This window comes from Salvelinus namaycush, chromosome 27 (genome assembly GCF_016432855.1).
Source record: "Salvelinus namaycush isolate Seneca chromosome 27, SaNama_1.0, whole genome shotgun sequence".
Taxonomy (NCBI): Eukaryota; Metazoa; Chordata; class Actinopteri; order Salmoniformes; family Salmonidae; genus Salvelinus; species Salvelinus namaycush.
Window position 1 is genome coordinate 24,400,602 of NC_052333.1, and position 9,798 is coordinate 24,410,399.

A 9,798-nucleotide genomic window follows, 5' to 3' on the forward strand; every position below is an offset into this window, starting at 1 on the left:
AAAACACATACTTCACCATGTCACACCCTGACCTAACTAAAATAATAATGAAAACAAAGATAACTAAGGCCAGGGTGTGACAGGAAGATATAAGAAAACTGGTATTTTGTCTGGTAAACCTTCTCCCTTTCGGCGTACCACGTGTGTGACTTAAGGTACCACAGTGTCCCATAGGACTTGTCAAAAGTAGTGCACTATATAGGGAATAGGGTGCCATTTGGGACTCAGCTTGAGCTATTTAGCACAGTGAAAGATCAACACTGACAACTTTCCTATACACAGTGCTGTATCTACATGCTGACAGTGTCTACTCAACCTTTCAAATAAAACAATCACCCCCACACATACTCAATCAAATCAAGCAATTTCCGCAACATTAATGCATTAAAATCTACACAATCAATCATCACAACCATGATTCAATACTAATATTGTTTTATTTTGTATATTTTTTTTTATATATCTTTTTTTTTTTGTACTTTTCCCCAAACTTTCCTGATATCCACTTGATAGTTACAGTCTTGTCCCATCGCTGCAACTCCTGTAAGGACACGAGAGAGGCAAAGGTCGAGAGCCATGCGTCCTCCGAAACACGACCCTGCCAAGCCGCACTGCTTCTTGACACACTGCTCGCTTAACCCAGAAGCCAGCCGCACCAATGTGTCGGAGGAAACACTGTACAACTGGCGACCTAAGTCAGCGTGCAGGCGCCCGGCCCACCACAAGGAGTTGCTAGAGTCCAATGGGACAAGGACATCCTGGCCAGCCAAACCCTCCCGTAACCCGGACGACGCTGGACCAATTGTGCACCATCTCATAGGTCTCCCGGTCCTGGGATCAAACCCGAGTCTGTTGTGACGCCTCAAGCACTGCAATGCAGTGCCTTAGACCGCTGCGCCACTCGGTAGGCTCTAATATTGTTCTTTTAAGCTCTTGCATTGAACAGTAAGAAATTACTGGACTCACGGAATCTTCCTAACAGGGTTTCTGGAAAGCTTGAGAATTTGGACAAAGTTACCAGAATTTTGTAGTCAAAGCGGGAATAACAACCAACCATGTAGCACCCAATTTGTTCCATCTCGGTTTTCCCTTCAATAAAACAGGATTAGGCTAAGCGGTGTGTTACAGTCAAAATGCTCCTGACACAACGCATGCAGGGTTCGAAAGGGCAGACATTTAAAAAAACACCTCTTGGTAGCATACCATGCAAGTCTCCGTATAAATCCAATAACGGTTACGAAGTTAGTTATCACATTAAGTCAAAGGAAAAGAGTGTGGCAGAGTCTGCATCTCAAATGGGGCCTTATTCCCTATATAGTTAACTACTTTTGAGTCCTGGTCAATAGTAGTGCACGACCTGACCACAAGGCCTAAGAGGATGTGAACAGAGATCATTGAACCAGGTTCTGTCCTTAGGTCAGCCGTAGAAGCAGAGGACCATTGAGAAACACTCGGTTTGTGGTGACATTAGTAGTCCTCTTCCTACTTTCTATGGAAGTCTATGTCTGCCTCTCAAAAGGCACCTGCGTGTGCCAGTGGGCCATTGCCAGAGGAGAGAGAGAGAGACATTTGTGCAACAGGTAAAATAATGATATACAACAGACTAACTGGAGAGCCAATTCAAAACATGTTTGGCTGGTTATCTCGCTAGTTAACTATTTAGCTATTAGCATGTATTAATGTCATTGTCCTGTCCTAACTTTCCACCAGCACTCATGTATAACCACAAATGGACGACACGCAGTTGATATGAGTGCACTGTTGATGAAATTAACCAATGCTGCACCAATGCTCCGGTTGTAAAACTGTCTCTCAAGCGCTCAAAATTGGCTAGGCTTCATCTCTATTCAAGACTGCCCATGTAATTCTGTTACAAAAATATTCCTAGAATAGCCTAATTGACAATTAACTCCTACTGTATGCTGTCAACATCTCCCCTGAACACTGAATATTTTAACCTTACAAATAAATAAACATCTTAGTTATCTACCTCGCACACCTTAGCCATTTGATCCCTGGTTCATTGAATGAGGGAATTATTTTATAAAGACATAAAAAGTATTTGGTTGTAATTGTAATGTTGCAGTGTGGCCAACCATCCTCCAGGAGATTCCAGGAGAGCTACTGGGTGTGCAGGCTTTTTCTCCAGCCCTGCTGGAACACACCACGTTGTAAAAAATCAGAACACCCAGTAGCTCTCCAGATGGAGGGTTGACGAACCACAGTGCAGTATTTTACTTTGTGGGGGGTTAAGTGCCTTGCTCAAGGCCACAACGGCAGGAGATACTGTATAATACATGGGATCAGAGACCAGCAGCTTTCCATTGTCAATACCAGTGATAATAATGAATGTTATTTTGTGAAGTCGTTCCTTGTATCATACAACACAATTTTCAGTCACCTTTTTGGCCCATGATGTAACAGACCACTTCACTGGGGGGGGCAAGTGACTTGAACTTTAGGGGTAAAAAAATCTGTCCTACTTGTCCAGAGGCCAAGTGGCTAAAAAAGTTAATGTCAAGCCCTGCATTCAGATTCAATGTCTAGTTTGTGTTCAAGTTTAGACTCAAGCTTAGGTCAAAACCTGTACTACTAGAGAAGTACAAAAGACATTCCCTACCAAGATGAATAAAGGGTCTGAAACAGAAGACCAACTACTCCAAAAGACCCATCATCACATAATGAGATTCTAACTCTGGAATTTACCCGCCATCTGAACCATATAGACATTATGAATGAAACCACTGTATCAGAGCCGATTCAGGAAGCATTTTCAAAGGAATTTGAAATTTAAGAAGCACAGAACACAGAATTTCTGTTAATTGGATCTTCCTTCTCCATAATCTTAGAGGGAGAGCATGATGCACATCTTAAGACTAGAGGTAACAGTACCAGTTAGGTCAACCTTTAGTTGAAGGGGATATAGGCTGCATAAGGCCTTCATAATGCCAGTCATCATTCACAAGAGCATAGGGGTTAGGGAGGGTCATGGGGAAAGGGTCCAAATTATAGATATCAGAAGACCCAAGAGATGTTAAGAATGTTACTCTACCTAATGGTAGTGAGGAAAAAACCCTGCACACTCCTCATAATAGTATTTTTAGAACGTTAATTGGTGTGTTAACCCTAAAGAATCTGTAAAAAAAAGAATAATAATGTACATCTCATTTAGAAAAAAGCACTAAAACACAGGACCGGACCATGACGCACAAGACCATGATACAAGGTAACAGACAATGTGCTTTGTTTCAAGAAATGTTAACTTTGCTATTATTCTTCATTTTTGTTTGATTCCACTCTTGCACACAATGAGGAAACCACCGGCTCATTCATTCCACAAACATGGAAAATAAGTCGGTAACTGTTAAAGAACATGACATATCAAAGCTCAGTCGGCTTTAAAACCAGCATCTGAAGAGATATTAACTGGGTCTCCTGGGGGCATTTGGGAACCGTTGGTAAAACTGTGGTAAATATTGGCTACATAGCATTGCACTACATGTTCACAACAAAATGCTAATGGAGAGATTGTGTTATTATCCCCACAAAGTATGTTTGATGGGTTGCGTTTGTTGCTTAAAGGTTTAAGAGCATGCTATAAATGCATAGTTATGTGGTGGCATTCGGACTATATTCTTGACCTGATACGTACCCTGCATGGCATGATGCTGGTTTTGTTTGCATGATGTTGAAAGGTATATGAGTTGTGTTATGACTCGCTCTATGTCAAATCCAGTAGCTCCATGTGTGCCGGGAATGAGCCCGGTCAAAAATAGCAGTTCACAATAGGGAATATGATGCCATTTGCTGAGCAGACAGAATGTCACTTGACATTTCGGCTACAGTAGCCTACACTGATACACACAGTACCAGTCAAAAGTTTGGACACACCTACTCATTCAAGGGTTTTTCTTTATTTTTACTATTTTCTACATTGTAGACTAATAGTGAAGACATCAAAACTATGAAATAACACATAAGGAAACAAATCAAAATATATTTTAGATTCTTCAAAGTAGCCACCCTTTGCCTTGATGACAGCTTTGCGCACTCTTGGAATTCTCTCAACCAGCTTCATAAGTTAGTCACCTGGAATGCATTTAAATTAACAGGTGTGCCTTGTTGAAAGTTAATTTGTGGAATTTCTTTCCTTCTTAATGCGTTTGAGCCAATTAGTTGTGTTGTGACAATGTAGGGGTGGTATACAGAAAATAGTCCTATTTGGTAAAAAAACCAAGACCATATTATGGCAAGAACAGCTCAAATACGCAAAGAAAAACGACAGTCCATTATTACTTTAAGACATTAAGGTCAGTCAATCCGTCAATGTTGAAAGTTTCTTCAAGTGCAGTCGCAAAATCATCAAGCGCTATGATAAAACTGGCTCTCATGAGGACCGCCACAGGAAAGAAAGACCCAGAGTAACCTCTGCTGCAGAGGATAAGTTCATTAGAGTTACCAGCCTCAGAAAATGCAGCCCAAATAAATACTTTACAGAGTTCAAGACAGATCTCAACATCAACTGTTCAGAGGAGACTGTGTGAATCCGGCCTTCATTGAATTGGTGCAAATAAACCACTACTAAAGGACACCAATAAGAACATGAGAAAACGAGCAAGAAACACGAGCAATGGACATTAAGAGATTTTTGGTTCCAATCGCTGTGTCTTTGTGACATGGAGAGTAGGTGAACGGATGATCTCTGTATGTGTGGTTCCCACCGTGAAGCATGGAGGAGGAGGTGTGCTGGTGCTTTGCTGGTGACACTATCTGTGATTTATTTAGAATTCAAATGCACTTAGTGGGACTATCGTTTGTTTTTCAACAGGACAATGACCCAACACACCTCCAGGCTGTGTAAGGGCTATTTTACCAAGAAGGAGAGTGATGGAGTGCTGCATCAGATGACTTGGCTTCCACAATCACCCAACCTCACCCCAATTGAGATGGTTTGGGATGAGTTGGATCGCAGAGTGAAGGAAAAGCAGCCAACAAGTGCTCAGCATATGTCGGAACTCCTTCAAGACTGTTGGAAAAGCATTCCTCATGAAGCTGGTTGAGAGAATGCCAAGAGTGTGCAAAGCTGTTATCAAGGCAAAGGTTGGCTACTTTGAAGAATCTCAAATATAAAATACATTTTGTTTTGTTTGACACTTTATTGGTTACTACATGATTCCATATGTGTTATTTCATAGTTTTTACGTCTTCACTATTATCCTACAATGTAGAAAATAGTAAAAATAAAGAACAACCCTTGAATGAGTAGGTTTGTCCAAACTTTTGACTGGTACTGTATATTTGGTTAATCAACAGGTAATTATGTAACAAACAATAGGGCTCTGACCAAAAGTAGTGCAACATATATGGAATAGGGTGCCATAAATAGAGAATAGTCTGTTCAGAAGTAGTGCACTAAATAGAGGACACTGGTCTAAGTAGTGCACTAAATAGGGCATAGGGTGCCATTTGGAACTATCGTTGTTAATAGGATTCATAGAATAATAATGCTAAAATATTATCAGAAGTTATCCTGCAAGCCCACTGATAGTACAGGCCAACTGAGGACAATCGAAAGGCTGCTATAACGCCGTGTCAAACTAACAAACTCGAAGTTTCAATAGCCTGAATACAGAACCGTGACAGATCAGAAACGATTGGACATTAAATGTACGTAATCCAGTGGCTATCAGGCATCCACTGCAGGTGTGCTTTGGTGCTTTCAATATGGCTACAGCCAGGTTAATTTACATTAGGTCGAACTCGTGTCACAAAGTATCCTAATGCATTTCTATTCGATGTAGGTGTTGCAAGTCTACTCATACCGTCAGGTCAGCTGCTGATTTCTTCACCAGTTCGCAAATTGACTTCAATTTTCACACCGCAACGTTTCAAAAGCTGTCGTTTGACCTGAAATACCCCCAGTTAGAACGGGAGAATACATGATAGCGGATAATTCAGATACATTGCATGTCCTGAAATTATATCTACGGCAACGCTGGACGGACAATTTAATTCAAAGGCACTATGATAAGTGGTTGCGGTACATGTTTATCAGATCGACGTGTCGTTACACTGTAACCATTCGATCGAAATGTTGTTACATTGTAACTACCCACAGTGTTATAGAGGTGTATTCATAATTCGCTTTCCTCAATGAAATAAAAACTCATTACAGCACTTTATAGCCTATTTAGGTTTATAGAATTATAGTCCAAAATAATCTTAAAGTTACATTGGCTACTTCAAAATATGACTGATACGCTTTCAGTAGGCTAGGCCACCTGCACAGCGCACGATACATTTATTTTGCCTACTTAGACAATAGCCTGCGTGACAAAATTGTATTCAAATTTGGGGCAGACTATCCAGATGTTCCGGGCAGCGCTTGTGAATTAAACAAAACCCTAGTCTGTGTGTCTGAAGACAGACGAGCAACAAACAGTACTCCATATATAAATACTCGTTGACTGGCTAATGACATGCAGCAGTTGTAGCCTAATTCTGATGCAAACTGTAGCCTACACAGCGGATGTTCGAAAAGCACACATTCATCTTCCGATTCTGCCCCAAAATGATTTCACATCCGGCCACATTATCAAACCTTTATATCGGACCGCCATTAGCCTGAACAACAAACACCAACTCAAGAGAGTTTATAAAAAACAATTTGAGTAAGTCTACAATAGTCAGGCAAAGTGAGTTTCTTATTGAGAGACGAATGAACAGTCTAGCGACTTATTGAATGTCTGTCTACAAACGGACGTTTTTCGACAGCATTTTTTCCCCCTGCACCGAAATATCGATGTTTCAAAAATGAACATAAAAATGGGGCAACATACCTCATACGCAGGTCGGCAAACAGAAATGTTATTTTCCAACACTCCACTGGTGCATTCCTCTCCAACTGAGTTCGCGCGGGTGTAGTCGGTTTTCTTCTACCTGCGAGCGGGACGAGCGGGGTCAAACGGATGCAACGCGTGCCCTGGAATGACCTGACGAAGCGAGTATGCGAGAAAGTCTGGGTTGACAAACTTCAACATGGACCCGGGAAAACGTACTGTAGCTACTGACAACTGCAGTGCTCGGATTAATCGCTATGGGGAATCAGAGAGCTGTTGTTTGAATCCCTGTCAGCCAGGAACCAAACCAAGCCTCGCCCCTACTAGTCTACATCTCTGTGTCTGCTGCAAAAATTAACATAAAAACGTTTTCTTCTGATGATGTAGTGTAGTCTAAATTGAAAATATGCACGTTTATACAGTTATAGCTTTAATAATATTGACTTCACTTACTCCAAAAATAATATTATTGTGTCTGTGTCTGACTGTGTGTGTGTGTGTATGTTTTATTTCATAGCATCAGTATGCTCCTGTCCTCAACTACGTACATGGCTCCACCACTGAATAAACAGTAGTAGGTTTAATGTCATTGATCCAATTTCTCTCTCTTGGACCTTGACCTGGTTGGAAGAATCAGTTAACCTTTGTGTGTGCGTGTGCATGTGTATGTGTTTGAATCTCATAGCATCAATGTGCTCCTCTCCTCAAATTGTAGGCTGCTACGTACATGGCTAGACCACTGAATAAACAGTAGCAGGTTTAATGTCATTGATCCAATTTCTCTCTCTTGGACCTTGACCTGGTTGGAAGAATCCCCCCAACTGTGAGGGGAATTAGAGGCAGAATCTATCATGGGCTACGTCCCAAATGGCAACCTATTTTGACCAGAACCCTGGTCAAAAGTAGTGCAATACATTGGGAATATGATGCCATTTGGGATGGGCCATGGTGCTATAAAGAAACAATTGCAGAAAATCATGGCTACTGTACCAACATAAACAACTTGCACTCAGCTGCCATCGCCAAGTTAAATCCATTTTCCCTTTTTGGCTTCTTATAACGTGTTGCAACAGCACTAAACACCACCTATCTATTCATAGTAGGGGTGTATTTCAAACACAAGACTGGGCTTAGGCTATGATAAAAGCTATATTATCAACCAATCGCATGAGTAGGCTTAGGCTGTAATAAAAGCGGTATCTACAGTAATCTACCTGGTTTAGTGCTAGGTCTTTCTTTAATGTCCGATATGTCCCAACCGTGCCATGATGTTTTACTTGGGGCCACTCCAAGTGTGTTATAGTGCATCCAGCTATACTGATCAGTCCCGGTCAAGTATCTGTGGCATAGTACTGTCTGTCTCTCAGGCAGGCAATATTTCAGACACCAGTCAGTGGGGTTATAAGCTAAAACAGGTGCCCCTCCATTCATAATGACATCATCGGTGTTAACATGTCTCATTGATGTCAGGTTGTTGGTCGTTTTTGGTGCCGTTGTAACTGCCGTCGTTAAGAGGATGTTTTGGACACTTGTGTAAAATGTATGTGTGCCTGTGAATTTTTTCTTCTCAGAGGACAATTATTATATTATTTGATTATATTATATTTTAATGTATGCCTCATTAGGTTGGCAGGTGGCCAAGTGATTAGAGCGTTGGACTAGTAACCAAAAGGTTGCAAGATCGATTCCCCGAGCCGACAAGGGAAAAATCTCTCACCCACTGTTCCTAGGCCGTCATTGAAAATAAGAATTTGTTCTTAACTGACTTGCCTAGTTAAATATATGTACAAATTTAAATTAAATACAAGTGGTTATCAAATCATTACATTGACGCTGCTTAGCATTTGGCCATCAATCTTTCTGCTCTCAGTGGCATATATGTTTCGAAATGCTCTCACTCACTCATTTATAACACGCCTACTGTACAGCTACCCCGGCTACCTTCTCTAAGGACCTGAGCCAAGCACTAGGGAATACAGTAGTCTGCTCTCTAGCTCTATCTGCTGTGTTATGCATCAGTGACTTTGAGCATCAAAGATTCATGTCTTTGAACAGAATCTACATTCCTATATGTTTCTGAAAGGAAGTGCTCACCATTAATGTGCCTGAACTGAATGAACTTCATAATCCATTCCTCTCAGGAATTTCAATAGGGAGATGTTCACAAGGAGGGAGAGTAAATTAAGTGGTGTTTTATGGTGCGGGAAACTGGGAACATTGGAGAGAGCTCCCAAACAATCCCAAAGTTGTTTTGCTTTGGCCTGAGGAAAAGCATGCAGGCTCTCTTGAACTTCCTATTATGACATCCTTCAGTATTGGATAAATTCTTAGTCGACAGAAATAGTAACATTTAATTGTATTTATTTCATTTAAACTTAATTAAACCAGAAAAGACAGTTGAGGTTGGAAACCTCCTTTCTCATATCCCACTTCTTTGTTAACTGCTAAAATAACTGGTCCTATAGAATTACAAAGCACCCCATATTTTTAGCAGTATACTGTTGGTTCTTGACCTCCGTAAAAACATAAACAAATAGTGGTTTGCCTGCTGTGTATATTGTGGTGCTGAAGACTCTCCAGCCATGCTAAGGAGGGCTACAGTAGCAGTTGTGCCCAGATTGCAGTGTGGACCCAGCACACCTAGGTTCAAATATTATTTGAAATCAGACATGTGGGAGGATACAGCAGCAGAGAGAGAGAGGGAGGATCAGACTAAAGGAGGGACACAGGGAGAGAGCAGCAGGCCAAACCACAGAAGGTCAAACCACATAACCTCTCACATCCACACAGAGAAAAAAGCCATTGGACAGCAACTGCATGCATCTATTCTGTCTGTCTGTGTCTGTCTGTCTGATGTTGGATACTGCAGTCAGTAGCCTATACCAATACATTTAATGACCTAATGACAGCTGTTGATATATTTTACTAGGGTAATAATGTCTTTATATGTCTCTATATG

The 9,798-nt window shown here is 41.1% G+C and overlaps 1 protein-coding gene across 6 annotated transcripts in view; it reads right to left on the bottom strand.

The window, feature by feature from the left end:
- Nucleotides 1–7,082, bottom strand: part of LOC120022860 (thyroid hormone receptor beta) — a 147,626-nt gene extending 140,544 nt beyond the window's left edge. For 4 of the 6 annotated variants that reach the window (XM_038966905.1, XM_038966904.1, XM_038966899.1 and 1 more), the window contains exon 1: nt 6,840–7,082. The gene's annotated coding sequence lies outside the window, so the exon portion shown is untranslated. Of the gene's footprint in view, nt 1–5,822; nt 6,801–6,839 lie in introns of those variants that run through there. The other 2 variants (XM_038966903.1, XM_038966902.1) reach the window with 2 other exon arrangements.
- Between the last annotated feature and the right edge of the window lie 2,716 nt (nt 7,083–9,798).